This window comes from Pteropus vampyrus, unplaced genomic scaffold, assembly GCF_000151845.1.
Source record: "Pteropus vampyrus isolate Shadow unplaced genomic scaffold, Pvam_2.0 Scaffold107, whole genome shotgun sequence".
Taxonomy (NCBI): Eukaryota; Metazoa; Chordata; class Mammalia; order Chiroptera; family Pteropodidae; genus Pteropus; species Pteropus vampyrus.
Genome location: NW_011888888.1, coordinates 1,915,829 through 1,927,635, shown reverse-complemented (window position 1 = coordinate 1,927,635; position 11,807 = coordinate 1,915,829). Strand labels below are relative to the sequence as shown.

The window sequence follows — 11,807 nt, the reverse complement described above, 5'->3', positions numbered from 1 at the left end:
AAACCCTTTAAGTTATTTCAAAGTTTCTCCTGCATCTTTGTGTAACTAAGGAAATGACCATCTTAAATGAAGTCACAGGGGAGATCAAGAATGTGGATTATACTGTAAGGTAACTGACTTGTTCTTGAAAAAAGTCAGTGTATGGAAAAAAAGCCAGAGAAACATTTTGGCTCTCCAAACTATACACTATGAGTGCTATGCATACAGAAGCAAAAGCAAGAGAAAATTGTTTTAAAATATTGTTAAGCTAAATAAAGCCATAAATAAAACTAACGATTATTCTTATAGAAGTCTTGTCCCCGAGCCACCTCTAGCACTATTTTAAGAGGTAGTTTCTTTTCATGGAGACTATGTCTGTTATTCTAGGCAGTGACCCGCAAAGTTGAGCCCAAAGATTGGCAGAGAAGTGTCTGCGAAGCTGAGTTGTCATTAAGACAGCATTCTCTTTTTCGCAAGATATGCTAAAAATAAGCTGCAAGGCTGACAGTTGTTTTATAACATTGATTAGCACATAGGTTCTCAATGAATGGGAATTTGCTACCTCACAGAGTAGGCTCTTCCACTTTTGTATTGTCCTAGTTGTTAGAAAGTTATTTCTTTCACTGAGCTAAACATTTTCACCCTCTTCTTCCCATCCATTGTATGTCGTTTTACTTTCTAGAACCTTGGCAAATAAGGTAATCCCTTTTTTTGGAATTATAAGATTTATTTTGGAATGTTGCCAGGGCTAACTTTTACTCTTTTAATATGTTTCAAGAGAAAATGAAGCACTGTCAGGAGTTATATTTATTAGATGCAGTAGGCCATGCCTCATATTGAAGGCAAGTTTTGTCTCCGTATTTACTAGTCATTACAGCCCTTTTAATGAGGCAACTCAGTAGTCTATGCCTGCATAACTACCACAATTATTCTCCTTGATCTTTAAGGAATCCCAGCTTCTTTTAAGGTGAGCAGGCCTCTGCTGGAATAATAATAATAATAAAAACCACAATTATTAAAAGCCAGATGACTGCCTTATTCCCTTTCCCCTCCCCCATTTCTAAGCCATTTACATAACCGGTAAAATAGTGTCAAGATCTTTCCTTCAAGTTTTAGGACACCTATCCTCTCAATACCTTGTTCTAGGTATGACCTAGTGCTTCCCATTCCTGAGATACTCTCAGGTTCTGCAGAAAGAAGTGGCTGTCCCCTCGCCCACACTCTCCCTCTCTACTTATTCTATATCACACTGTCCCCTGCCCTCTTTCTTCAGTAGCTGTTCCTTCACCAGTTTTATAATCTAGAAATGTAATCTCTCAGCCATGGATGGCCTCCCTGCCATTCTCTTCATGTTGTGGTTTTATACCTTTTTTAAAAAATTCCTTTATTATCATTGTAATCAGGCATCTTGAGGGAGAGGAGATAATATGCACTGTCTGTCAGCCAACTTGAACCAGAAACAGCAACACAACATGTATAGTCAATTGTACAAGCATATTAAAGAAATGTGGAAAACAGAAAAGTAAAAATCTATAATTGTACCACACTAACAAAATTCATTTATTTGTTTGTTTATACATTTATTCACTCAAGTCACTAGATATTTACTAATTTTTTTTTTTTTAATGCCTACAGCACCTGCTCTTCCTAGGTGGTCTCCCATCCAACTACTAATCAGGCCCAACCCTGCTTAGCTTCCAAAATCAGATGGGATTGGTCGTGTTCAGAGTGGCATGGCCATAGACTACTAAATACTTATTATGGTCTAATCACCATGCCTCCAAGAGAATTAAAGTCTAGTAAGGGAATTGGAGCCAACTAGAAATAATCACTAATAATATTATAGTATGTTTTCATTGAATCCTAATGGTATAGTTTTTAATATATTGGAGTTACACTGTATTCAGTCTTATTTTATTTTTATTTAACTTACAGCACAGTGGGAGTGACAAAAGAGGGGCAAAGCTGTTTATTCTAGATTCTTGGCCATCAGGAATAAGATTGTTATTTTTTTTTCTTTTTTTTATTAAATTTATTGGGGTGACATTGGTTAATAAAATCATATGGGTTTCAGATTATATTATTTTTAACCTGAGTCTGGAGTATACTACTGTTCTATAATTTATATAGCAGGCCTTGTTCCTTTTCTGCTTCACGGAGCCTGTCTCTAGCTGTTCTGTTTCTCCACCTTAAACTGAGTCATCAGCTGTGGGTAGATGAGTGCTCCTCACTGCCCAGCAGTCAGTCAGGGTGACAGCTGACAGAGCTCACTTTTACCAAAATGGCAGGTGGGGCAGAATAGGCATCCGTCTGGAGATAGGATCAGCTCTTGCACCCTGCTTCAGCTACTTCAGTCTCTTACAGATCAACCTGCACGGTGGATGACAGAGATCTCATGACCTAGTCCATAAAAGGCTGATCCTGTGCATGTTTTCTCATCTCCTAATTCAACTCTTCTTCCATCATTTCCCATAGTCCTTTTCTACCCTTCCCCTTCCAGAATCCTGATTTTCACAAAAGACTGTTTTTTTTTCCTTAATGCCACCTCTCCCCTCAGAAAAAGTGAAAGCGTAGTCCATTTTATCCCTTATTTGTTGTACAAATTTTATAGCCTCAGGCTTCCATTTAAAGTCTATAGCTTTAGCCTTTTTTGCCTGGTTTCTGCTCTCTTTGTAGTTAAATCATATTTTACTATAACTAAATCATACTCCACCAATTTTTTTTACAATGTAATGGTTTTTAGTATATTTACAAAGCTATGCAACATCACCATAACCTAATTTTAGAATATTTTCCTCATCCCAGAAAGAAACAAACCACATAACCATTTGCAGTCACTCCCTATTTTCCCTACTCTCCTGCCAGCCCTAGTCAATCATTAGTCTACTCTCTGTCTCCATAGATTTGTCATTATTGTTGTTTGTAGAGGGGATAGGTATAGATGGGGAAAGAGGTGAGCTCTGGTCTGAAGGTGAGCTTCTATTTCTGACTCTGTCTTCTATCTCCCAAATTTGAAGTTAAAACTCCTTGCCCCTTTGAATATTTTCTTCCAAGGATTTCTATCTGATCTCCAAAAGATATTCATATATATCTATAAACATATATATATGTATTATATGTATTACACACACACACACACACACACACACACACACACACACACACCTAAATTTGACCCCTCTTTTTTTTTTCTGAGCATCAGTGACCTTTGTAATTTCCTTCTTTCTTCAAAGAGCATTTTGTTCATTTTTATTTTTTTAAACTTGTGTCATAGCATTAACTGGAAGCTGAACTGGCAGCTCCTTGAAGGTAGGGCTTCCTTCCCAGTACTCTGGCAGACAATCAGTCAATGTTTACTAAGTGAAGCACTTCATTTCCCAAACCATATGGCATTCTGGTGGTTACAAATGTTCCCAGTCAACTCACACGTAAAGCATTTAGCTACCTACAAACTAGATATTAATAGGCACCAAAATCCTAGAACTCCAGGGAGGGCCAAGGTGACGTTATCGAGGGGCTAAATTTGATTTTATTTCACGTCTTTCATCTTATTTTTTGTGAATGAGTAACCTTAGAGCAAATACATGCATACACACCCACCTTGCCCTGAGTTATATTTCAAAGCCTTCTGTCTGAACTGACAATGAGGGCACCATGCCTCAAAACACTTTTCCCTGAGTCTGTTTCCTAGGTATTTCAAATGAAGCAGCCAGTCCTGTATCTGGCTGATTTTAGGTACGATGTCTATAATACTCGATAACAGTGAATGGTGGGAGACGGTAGAATGAACCATGCGGAAATGGCTTGGAGGAAACACCCTTCTCTGCCATGCGCATAACTGGAATCAAACATGGGGAGGCAAAGAGAGGTGGGAGGTCAGTATAAAAAGCCTCTTTAATGGGTACTTTTTCCAACCATGGTATCTTGGCCTCCTCAGCATCCCCACCCCTCAGGAATCACCCTTTGTGATGTCTGAGCTACCCATAGCCACCATTGGCTGTGGGGAGTGACCTGATGACCAAACAAAGCTGAAGGGGTGTGACTCCTCATTGTCCTGGGGAGGGGAATATATACAGAGGACAGGACTCCTGGGGTAGACAACTGAGAGGCTTCAACATGAAAAAAATGACCAAGAAATCATGGGATCCACAAACCACAAGCTGCAAGCAGTGGAAGAAGAAGACCTGCTCTCAACCTGAATCAAGACGCAATAGCAAGGTCAGATGACCCTATCCAAGTTCCTCTTCTTCCCCATTTATGTCCTCTCCTGGCAGCCCTCGCCCCAAATAATCCCACCTCTGCCTGGCACAAACCTCAGCTCCCCATTCCCATCCAGCCCCCATTTCTTCTCCCAACCCAATGCTCTTTGGGCTCACTTTGTTGCCTTACCAGGTTCTGAAGATAAATAAGAAGACAAAAAGATCATTTCACATGACTTCAAGGAAAAAATACTCTCCTAAAGTTATAACAACTTCAAAAAGGCAGAAGAGAGTGAGAAGAGCCAACAAGTTTCAGCCATTACCATAGTCTGAGCCAGAAACAGCCAGGCCAAGCCCAGCAGACACCATAGAACCCCACTACTCCAAGATAAGACCCCTGCAAACGGTACCCGCAGAGCAAGCTTCAGAGACCTCAGACAATCTGCTACATCTATATAGTCCTGGCTGCTGAAAAATAGACAACTGCATAGGGACTCAGATACTAACGCAGACCATGGAACACAAATGGTGGTTATTAAAAGAAAATCAATAAGGCGTGAGAAGACTCTCCAAAAATAAAATTAAGCTCTCTGCACAGAAATGAATTATGTTGCATTAATGTTTGAGACTGTCCCTCACAAGAGAGTGAAATGACAGAGATAAGCTCCGAATCTTTGCTGCAAAGCAAGTCACCCCCACCACTCCTGTCTCCACCCCAACATCCACCTGAGGAGAGAATGTACGTGCAGCCTACCAGGGGTGGGAAGATATCATTTCTACCAGATTTCCCAGCTGTGGCAGACCAATTTAACAATTTCTTTACCTGGTACTAAACACTCATTTTTAAACATGAGTGAAATCACAACACAGCAGTGCCCATGTACACTCTAACAGGCTTAGAGGCAATGGAGAAGGGAAAAGGGAAAAAGAAAAAAAGAAAGGAAAGACTTCCGCAGGGAGTCTGACTTTCTCAGTCATGATGCAGAACTGAGCTGCTCTAGTCATGTGGGAGTAATTCAGGTGGAAGTTGAAGGCCCCTCAGCTTCACGGGCTCCCTCATCCTCCATTGACCTTGAGGAGAGTTGTAATAAAGGACGGAGCAGCACTAGGCCTTGGCACCAGAGGATAATCGTGTGGCCACATCAAGCAGAGATATTCGTCTCTTGTCTGATCCTGCCCAACTTTCCAGTGTCACCCTCCCGGTGAATTGTTCCTCCCCTTTAAAGCCTAGAGTGGAGCTCTCAGAGTCCCCCACAGAGGCAGAAATGTTTGGGATTCCAATATTTATAGGTTAGAACAATAGTTCTCAAAAAATTTGTTTTGTGTCTCTCCAAGAGAATTTGAAAAACTATGCACATTACATAATTTAAAGTTGACATCCAAAATTTATCGTAAGTTTAAATATTTACTGAGAATGTAATTTCTTATTGTAAATATTGATATTTAAAACATTAGTCTTTTAAAATTTACAATTTGATGTATGTTTTTGGTCAAATAAGTTTCACTTTCCTATGGAATGAGACCACTAGACAGGGTTACTATTTGGCCTGTATTTTTCTCAAAAAAGCTTCGAATCTGCTCAAGAATTTGAATAAGCACATGGTTGAGACAGTTCTTTGCCATGCCATGTGAATGACATGATTTTTTTTTTGCATATGCGGACAAGTGCCCTTCTGACCTCTGTGCACTCTGTATGCCTGTGGGACACGTTAGTTGCATACTGCACCCCAGCAGTGCGGCAAATTGAACTGACTGCGGTTGTTTAGTAGTTTTCACTTAAAAATAAGATGTCTAGTGTTGTGTAGCATTTTTTGTGAACAGGATTGTCCTGACCATTTTTCGCTAGTGAAAAATGGAACACAGATATATTTATATAGATTTGCTGAAATTTAAAATGCTCATGGCATATCCTTAAAAACAGTCTCTCCTATATCACCTTTTGCCTCACCATATCTTTTAATTAAATTTAAAACAAGTTCCTATTTTCTCTGGAAAGATGGATCCACAGGAAACTAATAGCATTTAGTTGCCTCTGGGAAGGGAAACGGAGTGGCTGGGACAGTGGGAGGAAAACATTTATTGTGTTATCCTCTTGTATCCATTGAATTTTAAGCCATGTGAATACATTGCATATTAAATTTTAAAATACAATTTTAAAAATAAGAGTTTAGTTAATTTTGTAATAACTTTAAAAAAACTTTGCTTGCCAGAATTGTAATAATAGGTAGTTATTTTGGTTTTTGATCATTAAAACATTTCTCTAGTTCTTAAAGATTTATCCAGCAAGCATACACAATAATAACATAATGGCAACAAGAAAGTTACTGACAGGAAGACATCGAAACAGTATAATGAAGCCAGATTAGCAAAAAGGTGCCCAAACAAGAAACTAAGACTCAGAGTATCCCAGCTTTTTATTTTAAGAAATGGAAACATTAAATGTCTAACCACTATGCTGTATACCTGGAATTAATGTAAAATAATATTGAATGTCAACTCTAATTGAAAAATAGAAATTAAAAAAAAAAGAAATGGAAAGATTAGTCAATGAATACCTATATTAACACTCTTCACCTAAATTTCACCAGTTAAATATGTTACAGATAAGGTACCATATTTGCTTTATCACTAATACACATTGGTGTTCATTAGGTCCAACAGATCCTAGTGCTATCTGGAACTTTATTTTACCTTGTTAACAGCTTCATCAGGATGTCCTACCAGGACTTTGCCCTGTGAAACCCCACAGCATATTATTCTCCTATCACCAGAGCTATTGGTAATGGTGACCTCAAAGATACTGCAGACCTAAGGGTGCAACCCACGCTTACAATTTGGACCTGGACTTTTTTATGGTGAATGAAAATCAAGAGAACTTGGCATTAACTGAATTGAATTGATCATCAACTTTTGTTAGGTGTATTGTAGGGAGGTGCTGTAGAACTGGAATAAAGAAAGAATTAAAGCTCCGTGGATGAGTTATATCTATTTATAATAAACTGATGATACAGTAAGTAAAATGTTTGAGTTCTATGAACCTTTATAGCAAACTAATCAAACCCAAGGGGGGGATTGTGGGAACCTCTAATTTATAGCCAGTTGGTCAGAGGCACAGGTAACAACCAGAACTGGTGATTCTATCTGTGTGGGAAGTAATATTGCGGGACCGAGCCTTTAACTCTGTGGAATCTGATGTGCTGTCTCCAGGTGGATAGTGTCAGAGTTAAGCTGAATTGTAGGACACCCAGCTGGTGTCTGAGAATTACTTGGTATGGGCGGGAAAACCCACACATTGTAATTGAGGTCAGGATCGTAATCAAATGGATGCAAGGGTTCAGGTGCCAATTTCGGCTAACCTAAGCAAAGGGAAGTTTATCTTCTTCAGGGAACAAGAACACTTAAATGAGATTTCTGTTAGAATATCTAAGTTAAAAACAAATTATCAGGCTCATAGAAAAGCTTTCAAGCAACAGTGGTCACACTTTGTGGTTTCATCTTTCTCCCTCTGTATCTAAGTGGTAAACAGTGTGAACTAGAGAATAAATATTTGTATCATGCTTTGCCCACCAAGATTTGTAAAAAGCATTAAATGCTTCAGAGACATTGGACAAAGGAGAATATTTAGTAGTTTGGGACCATTCTGGAGAGAATCAATATATCTCAGGGTGGGGATTCCTGGTGAATCCCAAGAGGCCGGAAAAGCTGCTCACCACGCAGCCTCCCCACTTACACACACGGAGGAATTACCCTGTTCAGGAGAGAAGAGACTTAATATCAGGGCTCCTTTCTGTTCTCACTAACCTGGGTTCCAAAGAAGGTTTCCAAATACACCATTTTTTCTTAAAAACATTCTTCATACTTGATCTGATGATTTTTACTTTTCAAATGCAATCCATCAAATGCCTTTTCTATTTTCTAAATTATTTCTATTTAAATACAAAATTGAATTTAATTGTTTTAATAATCACATATGCAGAATTCCAGGTTATAGATAGCTCCATTCATCAATTCTTAAAAGCTTTTTAGTTTAATGTTTTCACAATATTTAGTTCCTACTTTGTTGCTCTGGTTTTTTGTTTCGTGCTCTTAGTCCCCTGATTTAACTTTCTGTTTAACCTAAAACCCAGACTTGGGAAACATCTCTTCACATACTTGTCGTTCATTGTTCATCCTGCCTCAATGCCTTGCATTTGACTGAACATGCCCAGTTCTTTTAACAATTTCTCTAAGATCTAATTTCATAAGCCTTTAATCAGTTGCTGTTCTCTGAACACTCTCCAAGTTTTTTCTCTTTATGGAGCATGGCATGTAAAATTAAATATAGTTTGTTCCAACTGAAGCCTGCCCAATGCCAAATAAATAAAAAATAATCGCTTCTCTACTTTTTCACGCATATGCCTTACTACAATACTATAAAATATTTGTCTATTATTTCAACATAGAAAAGACTCATCCAACTTATCATTAACCATAATCGTTGGGTCTCACATGGCTTTGCTTCAGCTATGGCTGTCTTAGCCAGTATTTCCACGTTTGTTGCAATTTGGTAGCATATTAAAAATTAAAATTTAAGTCCATAAAAGGATTTTCTTCCCATTTTCCTTCAAAGATTGGTCCATGAACAATTGGTGTAAATGTGAATTTAGTGCTTGGGGTCTCCAGAACTAAAGCTTGAATGATTCTGAGTATTTTTGTGATACAAACTGGAAAGGATTCAGATGCTAGATAACGGGAGAGACTGCCAAAAACTGTGGAAGAAGCAGCCTGCTTTTGTTTTATCCTGTCATCCTTCAGTTGTAAGCAACAGAAAGCAGTTTGGGCTAACTTTAGCAAAGGGGAGTCTATTGGCAAAATATCAGAGGATTTTCAGGCTAGAGAATAATGCTTAGAGAGCAGCGAACACCAAGAATGCTCCAAAAAGCAGAAATCTCAGCATTTGTTCTTCCCTAGTCATTCACAGTTCTATACCCTGGGCACTGATCTTAGGCACTGGAGGGGTCCTAAAAGTGGTAAGACAAAACCAGTGTACTTCACAACATTACAGTCTAGGAGGAAAAGAAAGAGATACACAAATAATGAAATATAAAACTAAGTGTTGATTATGCCTTAAGTAAAATGTTCTAAAAGCTGACTTCCCAGTTGTCTCCTGGTTACAGACAAAATAGACTTCCCCATAACTCTTAGTGTAAACGTGGTTGCTGGTAAAGTGTATTTAGCCTATCTTTAACAATCTCTCATTTATCTTCTTCAACCTCTCCTCCACTCAGATTCCATGATATTTCCAGCTCGGTAAATGACAAAATGAAAAGCACCAATCCTTAAAGATGGTTTTATAACACATGGCTTTACAAATCCCTTGGGCTTTTAAAGGTGCCCTCAAAGCTTATGTTTTAACCTTGCTCTAGGAAATTCTCACTTTCAGAGAATAACTCATCTACATCATTTTTTTTTTTTTTTGGATGTCATCTCAGGCAGCACTTGCAACCTCAGTGAAATAACACATTGGTGTATCACATTTTGATATGAGGTGATCACAAGTAATCGTTCAGAGTGGAGGGGGGGTCTATTATTAAAAGGGAACTCAAAAACACGAAAATAATTAAGAATGGCAACAAAGATTGGCTATGGTTTACATATAACTCCCTGCATGCCAGTTGCAATTTATCCCTTTCTCTCTCAGGAAATCATACTGGAATGCATAAATATGTGTGTATATACATACGCATACATAAATAAATCAAAAAGCAAAAATAAATACTCAATGATCATAATCTCTGCCACATAACACGTTCTTTTTTTTACTGTGATAAAATATCCATAACATAAAATTTACCATTTTAACCATTTTTAAGTTTATAGTTCAGTGAAATCAAGTACATCCACATTGTTGTGCACTGTCGCCACTATCCATCTCCCAAACTTTTATATCATTCCAAACTGAAATTCTGTCTTTTACTAATTAATTTTATCACATCCTTTGAGAAAATTTGAAATACTTTGGGAGGCTGAAAATGGGAGAATTTCTTTTCTACCTATCAGTAGTTTTTGATTTGTTCAATACCTATATAGGAAAAATGAATTAACAGAATATGAACAGAATTTGTTCATAGTCAATACCTATATAGGAAAAATGAATTAACAGATTTATCGATTTTTTTTTGCATTATAGAATCTTAATTTGGGAGATACTTTTTAGACTGTTTAGGCATTGGACTTGTATGTACAGTAAAATTTCCAAAATAATTTGGGAGAGTAACATGGTGTTTTTTACTTTAATTTTTGCCAATGTAAGTACAATAGGGAAAAAAATGTTATTCATCACCACTGTTCACAAAAAGTACGTCTTAACACAAAAATAAATAGGAAAGTCATAAAGATGAATAAAAAGGAAATTTAATTAAACTGGATAAATTCACCTTTATGAAAATGTTACTCACTGCATGTTTATTTTTCTGAATGTACCAGTGACTGGTGGAAATTATAACGTAGAGAAACAATGCTGAGAGAGAACAAATGTATATTTGGTCTCCGTCAACCACCTTCCAGCAACATTCAATGCTCGTATTCTGTCACATTCCACCAATTGGCAGTGGGCCTCTCATGGCTCACTTAGAAGACTATATTTTCTCTAGGTTATATTTTATCAACGATCATCACTGGGCTCTTTGAAAGTCTTGTGGGGGGCTACAAATCATACATTTCTTTAGTGAGAGGCCAGCACTAGCTGTAGCAGGAGATTGCTTTGCACATCTAATCTTCTATAGCTTTTGTCATAAAATTTCTCCAAATACCTATTTTAAGTATAAAATACAAGGTGATTTTATGGTTTTTAAAGCTCTCTACTCTCCCAATTCTTCATTTTCACCTAGATAGGCTGCCATTGTGACTTCTTAATAGGAAAACTGGTAGGTCTGAAATTATTGTGTAGCTCTCTAGACATGCACAGTCAAAAAATGATTTGTCTCTCATTTTCCTGCAGAAACAAGAATATATTTTTTAATCTCATGGTAGTTGTTGAGATGTGTGCTAGCTTGATGAACTTGTGCTGAATATGGAAATGCCTTTCCAGGCCAAGAAGTATCAAGGAAAATTATCACCTTAAAAAGTTAACTTAAAAATTGCAGTCTATGGCCATGCCACCCGGAACGTGCCCGATCTCATCTGATCTCAGAAGCTAAGCAGGGTCAGGCCTGGTTAGTACTTGGATGGGAGACCACCTAGGAAGACCAGGTGCTGTAGGCATTAAAAAAAAAAAATTGCAACAGCACTTGAATATCCTCAGGTATCACCAGTCTGAAGGTACAAAAGGGGAATAATATTAATAGTAATGATTCAAATCCCACTGATTCTTGCCCCTACTGATTCACAGAAGACATCAGCCCCATTTCAAAACTTCACACTCATGTCTGGGAAGCCCCAGAGCACATTTGAAAAGTGCCCCCCCAGAATTCTGGGAAGCTTTTCTGTGGCTCTGCCAGCAGACAAGGCTTCTGTGGGACCTGCCCCACAGTCAGCTGAGCCCCAGTGGGGGATGCAGTGTAGGCTTACAATAAACTTCCAGCTGCATGTATGGAAAACATGGTCATTTCTGTAAAGTTGCAGCCCCAGGTCTAAGATAACCAACCTATG

General features: G+C 38.0%; 2 pseudogenes; one reads left to right on the top strand and one right to left on the bottom strand.

Moving 5' to 3' along the window:
* Positions 1-1,605: 1,605 nt before the first annotated feature.
* On the bottom strand, positions 1,606-1,724 carry LOC111743160 (annotated as a pseudogene).
* Positions 1,725-11,301: 9,577 nt separating this feature from the next.
* Positions 11,302-11,420, top strand: LOC111743149 (annotated as a pseudogene).
* The last annotated feature ends 387 nt before the right edge of the window (positions 11,421-11,807 follow it).